Source organism: Durio zibethinus, chromosome 25 (genome assembly GCF_047325235.1).
Source record: "Durio zibethinus cultivar Kanyao isolate XHJ-2024 chromosome 25, ASM4732523v1, whole genome shotgun sequence".
Taxonomy (NCBI): Eukaryota; Viridiplantae; Streptophyta; class Magnoliopsida; order Malvales; family Malvaceae; genus Durio; species Durio zibethinus.
In genome coordinates, this window is record NC_143186.1 from 12,921,684 (window position 1) to 12,937,211 (window position 15,528).

The 15,528-nt window shown below is 31.4% G+C and overlaps 1 pseudogene; it reads left to right on the plus strand.

The window, feature by feature from the left end:
* The first annotated feature begins 6,515 nt into the window (after positions 1-6,515).
* On the plus strand, positions 6,516-13,605 carry LOC149511644 (V-type proton ATPase subunit B 2-like; annotated as a pseudogene).
* The last annotated feature ends 1,923 nt before the right edge of the window (positions 13,606-15,528 follow it).

The following is a 15,528-nucleotide window of genomic DNA, read 5'->3' on the forward strand; positions in this document are numbered from 1 at the left end:
AAAATTCATGTTTTGAGGATTGAGGATTAGTTTGCGTGAAGCGTGAATACGTATAAGGGAAAATGATTATGAAACTTTCATTACAAGTGGAGCTAAATATGTCTAGTATGAAGATAGATGATTTAATAGAATTTGAGTCAAGGTGGATATTATTAGGAATAGTGGCTCAAATCTCATAAAAAGATTTATTTAGGATTGGTTAAATATTACTTGATGGATAAGAAGACTTGTAGAAAAAGAATTTTAAGAAAAAAGAGATTTTTAATAAGCAAATTTAACTTATAGAAGAAAAATTTTAAAAGGAAAAATATTTTTAATAGGCAAGTTTATATGCTCATAAGTATATAAAGTCTCTATAGGGTTAGGTATAGAAAAAATATATAAAAGAGTTGTAGAATTTTATAAGATACACCTCATAAAACTACTAGAGATTTATGTCTTGTGTGTGTGTATATTTGTTTGTTTGTGAGTAGATTAGAAGAGACTGAGAGGGTCCACATAAGTATGGTATATGGGTGCACATGGGTATATGTATGTTTGGGTTGAAAATACTCCATAAGACTAGAGGAGATTAAGAAGATATATGAGTATTAATTGATATGGCTGATATGATTATATATTTGTAATTCTCCATAACTAGTAGATCTTTTTTCTCATCCATGAACGTAGGTTGATTGGACCAAAACTACATTAAATTGTTATCTTTTATGTGATTGATTGATTATTTAATTTCGCTTCTACTGGTATGATTGGATTAAAGGGTTTTTACCTAACAGGTCCATCCTTCTTTTCATGATTGTGACGCTCTTGCATAATTTTATGCCTAGTTTTTCTATGGAATCACCTAACATCACCACTGATCGATTGGTTCTCCTTACCCTGAAATACCATAAATCTCTTTTCTACCTTTTTTTTTTCGATCTAACAGCTTTGATTTTCTCAAAAAGTTCTATTTTACCATAAAAACTCGATCTACTGGTATTGTCACCTCCGATGACCACCAAAATTTTACTGAATCTTTCTTTCACTTTTTACTTGATTTCCACCATTGGAATTTTTCAAAAACCCTCTAGAGGACCCTAGATTAAAATTTTGATTCAAAACTTCAGACCACCAAAAAACCACCTTGCCACTATCTATGGACCTAAAATTTTAGTATATTGTTCTTCTTTCTATTATCTGTCTTTTCACCATTGAGATCTACCAAAGACCTATTGCTTAATTAATAGTGGGTTTAGTTTGGGGTTGAAAAAAACTCTTTTTTTTTATGGGTGTCTTTCAAACACTTAGGTTTCCTTATTATGTTTGCTTTATACAATTTAGCTTTATTGAAAGAGATCAAAACCTCAAATTTTTTTTTTTATGGATTTTTAGGGCGTTTTTATGGTTAAAAAAGATTGTCCGGTGACTTTTGAGTCATTGGATCTCATGTTTGTCAAAATTTTTCAAAAGGAAAACATTCTAGCAACTGGAATCAAGTTGTTAGAATTGAATTTTGTTTTTGACTTTATTGTTTATACGATTTAGTTCTATTGAAAGAGATCAAAATCTCATATTTTTTAAAAATTTTTGTGCATTTTTGGGGTTGTGTTTTTGAAAAATAAAAAAAAATTATCCGATGACTTTTGGATTACCAAATCGCATGTTTGTCAAAAATTTTTTAAAGAAAAAACATTTTGACAGCTGGAATCAAACTAACATAATTAAAATTTTCTTTCTTTACTTCATTGTTACTTTATTATTATCATATATATATATTTGGGACAAAATATATGTCTACAAATTTGTACCTAACCCCATTTCCATGAATCTTAGACAACAGTGCATGTAGAAAAATACCAAAATATTCATTGATTCATTCCAAACATGCTGACTAAGCCGGTCCGGTTTCTCCGTTCTTATATATATACCTCTAAATCTAACCAATATGTCATTCGAGGCCTCATTTCTGATTTTCACTTCTATAAGAAAAGGCATAGAAAATATAGCATCTTTATTCTTTCTCTTTGCATTCGAAAATGACTCGATTAAGCCTTGTTTTGATTATCGTTATTTTCGCTTTCATCTTCCTACCAACATCTCTTGAAGCTAGAAAGCTTTTGAACTTAGAGAAGAAAGAAGTTCCTTCATCTAAGGATAATTTTGTTGGAAGCACCCTTGTCCGGGAGCCTACGAAAATACTTCGTGCTAGTGATGATAAGGGGCATGCTATGGCTAATAAAGAAAAGCTCTTTGCCATTCATCTCGCCAAAATTGATCGAGTCTTAAAGTCTGTCCCAAGTCCTGGAGTAGGCCACCCCTAATTGCATTATTCTCCCACTGTCCCCATTTATATATAGCTTTACCGAACAATCATAGTTATAGCCCTATGCTTGTCTCTTTACACAGATTTTATGCCTTTTCATTTGATTTTCTAAGGGTTTGGTTCAACTACTCCTCTCCCCATATGGATAATACACAATTACATAGACAGTTTCTTTTGTAAGTTGGGGGTTGGGGGCTTAATTTTCTTAGTATATGTTATAAACAATGCAAGTTTGCATTGAATAATAAATAAAGCTCATGATCATCTTATATGGATACGAATGAACCCAAACTGCAATTAAACTTGTAATGATCATAGCATTTCTCTTGAAAAGCATATCTTACAGAATTGTTTGTTCAATAATTAATAAGAACTGCATAAGCCTCCACATGCTTTGCTTTTCTTGATTGAGTACATCCTGACCTTCATTATTGCTTTCATTTTGTTGATACTCTCTTTACAAGCCAAAAAACTGTCGATCATGTTGTAAAGATTGATAACTTCTAAGTGTTTTACATACCTTTTTCCCTGAAAAACAAAATACCTTTTTTTTTTTTTTCTAAAATCAAACAGTAAAGACCACTTGTAAATGTGAATCATTCCATTCGTGGTCTCAAACTTGGAATCTTCCCACTTATGTGCGAAACATTAAAATAGAAGCAGAAAGGACCCACTAAAATGTAAGTTGCATAATGCCTGTGCTGAATCTCAGCAGTTTAATGGCTCAACCAAGCCAAGTTCTTCTTAGTAGTACTAAACGGAGAATGGGCTCTACCATCTAAACAGTGTCCTTGAGTATATTGTTGCAATTAACTTGAACCACCTTTGATGACACTAAATTCATTATCAGAAAAATGTGGTAGCACATATTAAAGAAGATCAAATCATAATGGATTTTCCTTGAGCAAACATCCAGGAAAGGGATTGTTTGAACTGTTTTCCTCACGCAAAATTATCAAAGAATATTGAAATAGAAAAACTTTTCACTGCTTTAGACACAAGAGTTTAATTTTTGGCCAGTGAGAATACACAGAATTCTTCATGTTTATGCTACTGGGTTTACTAGATAGAAGGCTTCAGGCTTCCAGCGATACTAGAACTTCAAGCTTTTATCATCTCAAAACTAACAGTAATACCATAGAATTCTCCATGTTTATCATTATCTACAATCACAATCAACCAATATAGACCAGCCACTGACATGAAAAAAGAGCAAAGCATTGTGGCACAAACATCCTCTGTGAGTCAAACATAACATCCAAACAATCAAGACGTAGACAGTTGCCAGTATTCACTTCTTAAAGGGCATAGATTATCAGTCAAAACATCAAGGACAAACACGATGCATATGTTCCGTGACACAAATATGAACAGATAGTATTCACTTCTTATTCTCTGTCTTGACTCAGTGATACCATCGAAAATTAATTGCAATTACAAACACTAAAAAGTTAGCCTGCTTTTAGCCAAGATCATCAGAAATTTTGGTAGGAAGGTTGATAAACAAACAAATTTACCACCCTTGTCCTTTATTTAAATAAACCGACAATTGAGTTCCAATTATATCTAAAAGTTGAAAGTTATTTAACCGATAATTGAGTTCCATTTACGTATTTAAAGTTTGTTTATATGCGAATTGTATGCAAACACTTAAATTCCATTCTAATTGGAATTGGATTTACGATTAAAAAAAAAAAAACAAAAGCTACCTGTAAATACCCTTTTTGTACCAAACACAAAGCTCAGTAACCCTCTTTTGTACTTCTTTTTCTTCACCTAATTAAGTGACTTTCTATCGTTATAAGCTTTCCCAGATTGTTTAAAAAAAATTCTTGACATTCTTCAACTGTTTTTCAAGAAAAACATATGGAAAATTTTGAACCGGATTGGGAATATCTTCCACAACTGTCCCTTTAAGGTTCTAGACAAATTTGATGCCCCGAGCAACTTGTTTCAATTTAGTGCAGTCAGTAGGAATTGGCATTCAGTTTTCAATACTTTTCTGGACATAAAAGGGCAATCATCACCGAATATGGTTCCAATGCTGTTGATTCCAACCAAAAAGAGCGAGACAAAGCGGAAATTATATAGCCTACAAGCCAAAACAAAAGTCTCCAGCATTGAGTTTCCAAAGTCTTATAATAAAAGAAGCAACGGATCTTGTTGTGGTTGTGGTTGGTTAGCTATTGTGGAACGAGAACATGGTCATAACCCTTTCAAACCCTTTTAAGGATTGCATTAGCATTGATCTCCCTCAGCTTGAATTTTCCAATAGAAAGCCTATGGGCTATCAATACGACATTCAAAAGGTTGTGTTATCAGCAGACCATTCATTCAATCCGGATAGTTACGTGGTTGTGGTAATCTATAGGGCTTATAACAGATTAGCTTTCTACAAATCCTGGCAGAAAACTTAGATATATTTCGACAAGCGTCAGACCGATATTGCTTTTTATAGAAATTTTATCTACGTTATAGGACACAGAAACAATATTATGTAATTTGATGTTAATGGTAGTTTTGACAAGGATTTGGAGTCACCAAAGTTGAAGACAGTCGTGCCAGAAGATCCAACATCAGACTTAGAGACTTATTCGGACGGAGCATATCTAGTTGAATCATCTAAAGGGAATCTGTACTCTATTCATAGGAAGCTCGAATCTGGTGATGAGGTCGAGGAAAAGGATGATTATTTGACCGAGAAATTTGAGATTTTCAAGTTGGTTTTGGATGATGAAACAGGTGAATTGTTAGAGAAGAAAGAGGTAAAGAGTATGGATGGAGATGTGGCATTTGTGGGTGATAATGGAACCTTAGCTGTTTCAGCGTTGGATTTTTCACAAGGACAACCTAATTCTATATATTTCACTGATGATTATATTGATATTAATGCATACGAGCCACGTGGTCCTCAAGATATTGATATTTTAAATTTGAAAGATGGAAGCTTTGGAAAATATTGTTGGGATTTGCCTTGAATCTCAGAATCCCACATCGAAAGTTAAGTAAGTTTGAGTTTGTCTTGTATCCCACATCGGGAGTTTAGTAAAGGTATAAAGGGTTTCACCCTTATAAATAAGATATTTTGGTTTTAATTTGTAACCCCAGAGAGTTAGACACCAAAAGAATAGCTAAGTGAGTAGGCTATTAAAAGGGTGTAATTGGGTTTTTGGTTAAGTTTTGAGTAAGGAGTTTTAGGAGACTTTTCTCATTCTAAAAGTCTCACAATTGTAAAGATTTATTTGATAGTGGATTAGATTTGGAGTAGGCCATTTTGAGTTGGGCCGAACCAAATATATTTGTGTGTTCTTATTCTTGATTGAGCTTGTTATTTTGTGTGTGGTTGCTGCGCGTGGGTATTGTGGTATTTCCCAACAAGTGGTATCAGAGCGAGGTTCGAGGTTCGTGGGTCCAAGAGATCGTGAAGCAGTGTTTAAAGATGTCTGAAGAAGGTATGTCTGGTATGTCTATGCTTAAGTTTGAGATTCCGTTATTTGATGAAAAGAGTAATTTTATGTTATGGCAAAGTACGATTCAAGATCTGTTAGTACAACAAGGGTTGGATCAAGCATTAGAGAGTAGTAAGCCTGAAGGAATGTCTGATGCTAATTGGAATAGGATTCAGAAGAAAGCCGTTAGTACTATTAGATTGGCGCTAGCTCCAGAGGTAAAATACAGTGTGTTGACTGAGAGTACTCCGAAGAGTTTGTGGGATAAACTTGAAGGTATTTATGCTTCGAAGTCATTGACTAATAGATTATGTTTGAAGATGGATCTGTATTCTTTGAAGATGGAAAAAGGTATGAGTCTTCACAATCACCTGAATGAGTTTAATAGATTGGTTTCTCAATTGCTAGCGATTTCTGTTGATGAGTTAAAAGATGAAGAGAAGGCTTTAATTTTGCTGGCATCTTTGCCCAAGTCTTATAGGCCTTTAGTTCAGACTGTGTTGGTAGGTAGGTCTACTTTAAAGTTGGATGATGTGACTGCTCTATTGCGTGAGAATGAAAGGTTTATGGGAGCTCAGAACTCATCACCTGGAGAGAGTACACTAGCTGTAGAGGGTTTTGATCGAGAGAGGACTCAAAAGAGGATTGATGGATCAAGATAAAGATCTAAATCAAGAGACAGAGATTATAGTGATGTAGAATGTTATTATTGTGGTGAGAAGGGACATATCCAAGTACGCTGCAGAAAGCTGAGAAAGGATATGGCTGCTTTCAAAAAGGCGAATGATGAGAAGAAATCAGATGAAGAAAAGAGTGATACTGCTGCTGTCGTGTCTGACGATGATGATGTTGTTTTGACAACTTGTGTGGATGAGACCCAGATTTTGAAAAGTGATAAAGGTTGGGTTTTAGATTCAGCTGCTACAGTTCATGTTTGCAATGATAGGAGTTGCTTTGTGGAGTTGAATGAAAATGAAAAGTATGGAGATATTGTCGTTGCTAACAAAGAAAAGTTGCAGATTCAAGGCATTGGGAGTGTTCACCTTAGATCTCACAATGGTGTTATTAGGACACTTCGTCATGTAAGGTATGTACCAAATTGTCACTACAATTTGATTGCTTTAGGTGAGTTAGCTTCGCGGGGGTACACATTTTATGGTACTAATGATTGGTTGAAAGTGTATAAGAATGATAGTGTGATCCTACAAGGGAATAGGGTCAATCACTTGTACATGTTTGATGAAGGCTCAGTTGCTGGAATGCCTGTGATGAAAGAAAAGAAGAAAGGTAAGCATGTTAGCTTTGTAGATACTGTTGAAGTGTTTGGAGATTCAAGTCAAGGGAGGATTTGTTGGGATTTGCCTTGAATCTCAGAATCCCACATCGAAAGTTAAGTAAGTTTGAGTTTGTCTTGTATCCCACATCGGGAGTTTAGTAAAGGTATAAAGGGTTTCACCCTTATAAATAAGATGTTTTGGTTTTAGTTTGTAACCCCAGAGAGTTAGACACCAAGAGAATAGTTAAGTGAGTAGGCTATTAAAAAGGTGTAATTGGGTTTTGGATTAAGTTTTGAGTAAGGAGTTTTAGGAGACTTTTCTCATTCTAAAAGTCTCAAAATTATAAAGATTTATTTGATAGTGGATTAGATTTGGAGTAGGCCATTTTGAGTTGGCTGAACCAAATATATTTGTGTGTTCTTATTCTTGATTTGAGCTTGTTATTTTGTGTGTGGTTGCTGCACGTGGGTATTGTGGTATTTCCCAACAAATATTACCAATTCAAACCTTCACATAAGAACCTTCCTCCCTACATTTGCATCCTGCCACCTTCAATTTAAGGCAATACCATTTGGTTAATTTGATCCTTCGGAATCAGCACAATAATCAAATTAAAAGTATTATTAGTTAATCTTCCTTTGAGACTTGTCTTTTTAATTTTCACTCAATTATTATTTTTTTTATTGTATAATTTTTTATTTAGTGATTGCTTCAAATTTTCTTTTTGTTATTTGATGTTAGCATTTTTTTTCTCATTTTTCATAGAATTCAGTTATCATAATTCTAATTCTACTTTCATAATTTAAAAGATTTAGAGTATAAAAATAAAAAAATAAAATAACATAAACATATAATTAATAATACCCATCAATAATTAATATAAACATATAATTAATAATGTCCATCAATAATTTATTAATTGAAAAAAAAAATAAAAACATAATGAAGAGAAAGTAAATAATTATAATAACTAGCTCATTAAATAGTAAAGTATCATTGTAATGCTAAGATAGAGGCAGTCATAGGCTTTACGTAGAATAAGACATTAATCCTAGGCAGCCGTAGGCTTTACCAAACCACTAGTATACGCACATGTAATAAATATAGCTTTAATGCCTCATGTTCGATTCTTGCCTCTTTCATTGGAAAGCCACGTTTGAAGAGATAACATTTGTATTTATTTATTTATTTATTTTGGGTGGAATGTCTTTTGGTGCTGAATGATATCTTTTAAATATTTGTAACTTTTACCGCAAATATTACAAAGAAAATCAAAATCGTTGCAGGAGACATTTTTAGCAGCATTCATTATTAAAAGGAGTGAATGAAGTTTAGAAGATTAAAATATATTTTAGCTTTTATGGAACCCAGTGAAAGGAAAGAATAATTTATATATAGTTAAAAAAAATATTGTTTGAATTATTAAAGAGTGCTAACAAGTAATTAATTTAATTGATTAAAATTATTTTTTTAATAAAAAAATTTTAAATTTGAATTTTATTAATGTTCATTTGTTATAATCATTTTGAATTTACAACTTACAATTATTTATCTTACGCTGTTAAGTACGATATATTTTATTTTAATTTAAAAAATTAAATAATTTATCTACTTTCAAATTTTAAAAAAAAATGATTAGAGAATTGGTGCACGTAAATCTAATTGGTGTCATTCGAATTAGCAAAAAGGAAGAAAAGATGAAAATGAGCAAAGAACAGCAGCTACGAGTCATATAGGTTTTGCAGCTCCAAATTTCTTTTTCTCTTCTAGAAATATAAAATTATTAAACTGAAAATTATAATCTATCATGATTATTTTATTGGATGCCATATAAAAGTAGTTTTTGACACACACCGTGTTCTTCTTGCTCTATCCCAAAAAAAAAAAAAAAAAAAACTTCATGCATATTTTTGCTGCTCATTTATTGTAAATTTTTTCAAATTATTTTACTCTATTAAAAGTTTCTAAAGTAACGCTTGTACATATAACACATTTTTTATGAAATTATATTCATAAAAATTACTGAATAATTATTTAATAAATTAAAATATAATTAAATAAAAAATCATTAAATAATCGACTAACAAAATGAAATATAACTAAATAAATTTAACATAAAATTAAATCAAACACACATAATTAAATTAGAACCTAAAACTTTAAGATAATAAATCCTCTTCTTTACCACTAAACCAAGATCTCATTGTCTACATCTATAACATATTTTTTTATAATTAAAATTATCATAATTGGAACCATGATTTAAAATTCAAAGTTTAATATTTTATCAATAAATCGAATTACTGTTGACATATATAATCCATTATATATATGTTATTGTTGCATAGCTTTTACTACAAGAAAAATGAATTATAATGAGGAATTTAATAAGGATTGCACATTGACCTTCACTAAAAATTTCATTTTAGTGAGATTCGCTTGTAATCCTCATTAAAAGTAATTTTTAGTACTTAATTTTGATCCTCACTAATTATTATTTATATGTGAAAATCACTTCTAACCTTCACTAAAAAAAATTTTTTAAATTAATTTTAATAATCTCTAATTGATTTTACTAAATTATTGCATTAAAAGTAAATGAACGTAAGATAATAAAACCTAATTAGAGTGACAATCGAATATAAACTTCACTAAATTTATTTCATAACTCTCTTACTTTTATTTTGATAAAGTCAAGAATCAAAATAATTTTTATTAAATAAATTGTATTTGTTGTACTTAAACGACTTTCACTTGATTCCCTTTTTTTTTTTTATTATTTGCATCTTACAAAAAAAACAACAAAAATAATTTTGCAATTAAAAAAATAATTTTGACATAAAAAAAAAAAGTCAAAAATAAAAGGCATCGTAAGAATGGCCGTCGGGACCTTCACTGTTGATAGTCTTTTTTTTTTTATGTTTTTTTTTTTTTCGTTTTGGCAAAGCGATAAAAATACCAAAAGCCCTTCCTCTAAAAAGCAAAAAAAAACAAAAAAACAAAAAAAACAAATCGTTTCAAAAAAATAAATAAATAAACAACACTTCTCGTTATGCAAATTTGGTATCTCCACCCCAGAATTTTTCGCCTCTGCCTTTTACATTTGTGCCATGGCAGAAAGTGATTGGCCAGTGCTGTGTGGAAGTGCTCAACAGTTCCGTTTGTATATTTGAAAACTGAAAGGCAAGCTCACAATTCGCAGTCAAAGGGAAATATGGTCAAAGATATTAAACAGGCGTCTCCAAAGCTTAGGAAGTTACGATCTGAATTCCAAATTGACTCAGGCGAGTTCTTTTCTCTTTCTTTTATCTTCCATTAGATTTTAAATGTTGTATTGCCATAAATGATGGCTTGATTTTGGATTTGATCTCCAATTTGCATCCGAAAAGAATGGATCGATCCCTTGGATTAGTTGAATCTAGATCTGGTTTCTGAGATCTGATTCTATTGCATCGTTTTGATCTGTTGTTTCTTAAAACCTTCAAGTTTAGGGTTTTCGAAATTCTTTGTAAATGATCGCTAACTAGGATTTAATGCAGACAATGAACCTTTTAAATTGAATTAGATTGAAATTTGATTGAATCTTTTAAAATTTGGTGGATGGAATTCTATGGTATTCCTTTTAGATGATTCAATTAGAATAATTCAATTGGCATAGAGCATATAGATTTAGTACAAATTTCGGTGGTTTTGAATTGATTATACATATATATATATATATATTCTATGGGATTATATGAGCATGTTTTTTACTGATTTTATTGAAAATGGAGCTTTATGAACTTTGGGCATCTTAGCCACCTCTCTAAACTTGTCCATATGCATCCCATCCGGCTTTATTTTCTCTGCAACTATTTTTGTTTGTTGCAAATTAGTTATAATTCTCTTCAGAAATTCGTTTAGGTTTTACCTTGTAAGTTGTAGAGTATAACACATATTGCATGGCAGCCATTCTTCACGAATGCCCTCATGAAGAAAATTTGATATATATGTAGTATTTTTTTTATGTCAATACTGATTTGGGAATTCGGTACTATTTGTAGAGACGTTTTATTTAGTATAAAAAATTAAAGTAGCGATTTTGGTGGTCACGGAAAAAATAGATTAATAAGGGTTATCCTGTTTTCTTCCCTTCTTTTCTTTCAATTGGTTAGCTTATGCTTGGCAGATACTTCGATTTTTAACCATTTTTAAACCTTATCTTCTCTGTCCCCTTTTCTTCCCTTCTTCATTTTTGGTTACAGGGAGGACAATGACAAATAATGAAAATTGCTTCTTTGAGATTTGCGCTTACCTTCTTTGAGATTTGTTCTGCTATCAACTAGTTGCATTGTTTACTTTTTTTAATCCAAAAATTACTAACTAGTTAATGATGTTTGGTCTGTGTAAGGTAAAAAGAAAAGGTTGGAACATTCTCTTTTTTGTCTAAAAGTTTCTACAGATTAAAAAATAAATATTGACACTGTTTTGATATTTTTCAGATAGATAAAGCAGCCTCAGATCTAAAAAGCACAAATGTGAGCTTTAAGGATACTGTTAACCGGGTAAAGATACCCAATGTTTCTGTTGTGGATTTCAATATTTTTATTTTTGGAACTGAAATGAACCAATGCACATTTTTTTTTGAAGTGAGATGTCTGTTCATTTCTCTTATTCCACTTTTACATGCCCCCTGCTTTTTCCCCCCAAATTTCAAATTTGTGATTGTCCTGTTCTGTTGATTGACTTTTAGGATCAGTAAGAAGACAATTTTGCCATTGTGTTTGCTGCAATGGGAGTGAACATGGAGACAGCTCAATTTTTAAGAGAGATTTCAAGGAAAATGGATCTATGGAGAGAGTGACCTTTTTCTTGAACCTGATAATTTTCATTAATTAATCTCTCTCTCAGCAAATTTTTCCTTCAAAGTAATTCAAGTTATAGCTGTTCATGTCATTGTGAGTGTTTTCCCGTTGGAAATGACTTTGTCTATGAATATTCTTATCAAGAAATTGTCCCATTCCTCTCTTTGAATTGCTTTGTTTAATGTGTTTAGAGGCCAATGACCCCAAATTGAATGAATTGTCACACCAAGAATTGCCCTCACAACAATAGAGCATTTGGCTTATGAATGTGGGAGACTTTCTGGTTATATTAATGGATATGAGTTCTTACGCAGATGCTCTTCGTGAGGTACATATGCTTTATAGCTGCTCAGCTGGGAGAACATATGGCACATAATTTCTTTGTCAAATTGTCCGTATATTGACAAATAGCATTATGTTGATGCTCTTTGAACATCTCATTATTTTTAGCTGAAAAGGCCAAAGGCAAACTGTTGTTTTCTCATGACCTTTCATAGGTAATTTTGGAAACTGGAAATGACTTTAGAAAGTGAATGTAATCCATTTGACAGTGACTTAGAATGACTTAAATATGATATGCCATAAATATATGCTCTGTCAGATTATCATGTTTGCTAATGCTGGATTGTTATCATTCATCATGTTTTATATATTGCCTATAGGTATCTGTTGCTCGTGAAGAAGTCCCTAGAAGGCGTTGGAATCTAGGTTATATGTATACTGATCTGGCAACAATTTATGAACGTGCAGGGCATATAGAAGGAAGAATAAGGTTCCATCACCCAAATTCCTATCTTGATCATGCCTAATGATGGTAAGAGGCAACTCCAACATAATATGGCATTCTTTTAAGTATTAACGCTGGTTGTCTGGTATCATATTTTGTTGATTACTTTCTGTGAACCAGATATCACGCGTCCTACACCAGATCTTACTGGTTATATTACTGAAGGGCAGATATAAATTGATAGATAACTCCACAATCGACAGGTAACTAAAACTATATTCATTATTGTTTTAATCGTGGAACATGGTTTTAGAATCTACTGTAGCATATGCACAATGCCAATGTTCTTGGAATCTTCTTGTTGTATGCATCTATTTGACTGAATTGCTTCCTGCTTCATACATTGTCAATAGTACATTTTTCTCATTGATTGCTGAAACATAAAATAGTGATTTAAATACTGTCAATACTGTTGAATTGATATGAATTCGAGTATCTTAATTGAGCTCTAAGTTACCAATAGATGTAATTTCATAGGGAGTGCCAGTGCCTAACTTTGAATAGTATGTATGATCATTGATCTTATCTTTATTTATTTTCTGAACAGATATACCCACCAATTAATGTACTCCCTTCACTTTCTCGATTAATGAAGGTATGACTGTTAAATATTATCATTTCATCTTGTACGAGAAAATTATCTGCTTGTTAACAACTAGACACATAAATTAGGAGGTTAAGCTGAGCTTTTCCTTTTGTTATTTATGTTTTAGAGTGCTATTGGTGAGGGGATGACTCGTAGAGACGATGCTGATGTGTCCAAACCAGGTCTGATTGAGAAGTTCTAAAATGAAGCAAGGGTCCCTCCCACTTAAGTGTTAGAATTATTGTTTATACTGAAACCCTGTCAATTTTGATTTCACCTGTATGCAAATTATGCTATTGGAAAATATGTTCAAATAATGAAAGCTGTGGTTGGAAAGGAAGCACTTTCTTCTGAGGATCTGGTTTCCCTCTCTCTCTCTCTCTCTCTCTCTCTCTCTCTCTCTCAATTTTGTGTGGGTGGGGGGTTGACACCATGCAAGTGCAGCTTTACCTCTGGGGAAAGCTATCAAATATAGAGCTTCATATTAAGAATTGCTTCTTGATTTTCTCCTTGTTATCAGCTTACAGCTTTATCTGGAGCACTTAGATAAATTTGATAGAAAATTCGTAACTGAAGGTGCTTATGATACTCAGAACAAGCATTGGATAGAAATAGACCAAAACCAACAAGCTTGTATGAGCAACTTAAGACTGCCCTTTGTGGCGGAAGTAAGAGCATTTTATTTTACCAAAAAAACATTGTTGCCCATTATCTTATATATTGCAAGAATTTATATGCCAATTTTGGAAGATGTTTGTATATTTTTCAAAATTAGTATATGTGGATGTTTATTTCGTTTTATGGAATTTTTTTGACTCATTTTATTTATATATGTTTTACTTGGAATAAGAATTACAAATATAAAAAATATATATGTTGTTATTAACAAATTCAATAAAAATATATAACTATATATTTTTTGTGAAGGTCATAAGATTTTCATTAAATGATATCAAGTATTACAGGGAAGGTCACAACCTTTACTAAAAGTAATTTTAAATGAGGGTCAATGAAAGCTTTCACTAAAAGTAAAAACTTGAGGGTTAACAGAAGTCTTAACTAATCATAAAAGATATAATGAGAGTTTGATTTAACTTTCATTATAGGTTTTATATTTAGTGAGGGTCAAAAATGACTTTTATTAATTGTTTATATTTAGTGAAGGTCTTTAAACTTTTGCTAAATGATGAATATAGTGAGAGTCGATTTTTGTTTCTCTCTGTATAAATATTACAAGAGAAAGGTTTTTGGTGGTTTTTTTTTTTTTTTTAATATATTTAGCAGCATTTATAAATATTATTAAATGATTCGCAACATTTGTTAAAAACGTTATTAAAAGTGTCTGGTTATACCTGCATCAAAACAAATAGTGCTATTTTAAAAAAAAATATATCGTTAATTTAATTATGTTTTATGTCAAAATATACCGTTAAATTTAATGGTATTTTTGCGTACAAACACCTTAAATTATAGAAATTAGCAGCTTTTAACACAAACACTATTAATTTTGTAATTTAGTGATGTTTTTCATTACAAATACCATTAAACAAATGTTGATAAATTTAACGACGTTTTTTTGACACAAATACCTTTAATTAAGGACTTTACTCTTTTTTTTTTTAATTTCTTTCAACATTTACTACTATAGTTAAATAAAATATAAGTCAAAAAAATAAAAATAAATTTAAATTTATAAACAAGATATTATAAATATTTAAACATCTAAATACAAACGTCAATTTTTTTCATTTTCATAGTAATAGCTACACTTAAAGAATACTTTGGTATGATAAAGCAAAGAAAATTATTATTAAATCAATAGCCATACATTGTACTAGCCATTAACATGAACAAGAGTGTAGAAATGGACAAGAACAAATAAATTTGCCATTGATGAGTTACATGTAATCTTATAAGACACGAGAGGCAGCATACCGCAAAAGAAAAAGAGCTTCTTAATACATCGCTGAGGTTTTAGGAAGAGCAACAGGCTGGAACTCCAAGTGCTGGCAGCTCCATAGCTGCTATGTTCTTGGCTATTCAGTTTTTGTTCTTTGTTTTTCCTTTTGTTTTAAATTTATTTTAAGTTTCTTTTACATTCCTTTACCTGTTATTTAGCTATACTTTAGTTCCTTTAACCAAACATTTTCCATTTAAGCTTGCAATTTCAATTTGTATTGAACACAGTTTTTGAGTTTTCAGGTTTGATGTTAGCTACTGTTTAATTAATTTTTAAGTTGATTTTAGTTTCAACAAATCATGAGCTTTTTGTATGTTGTT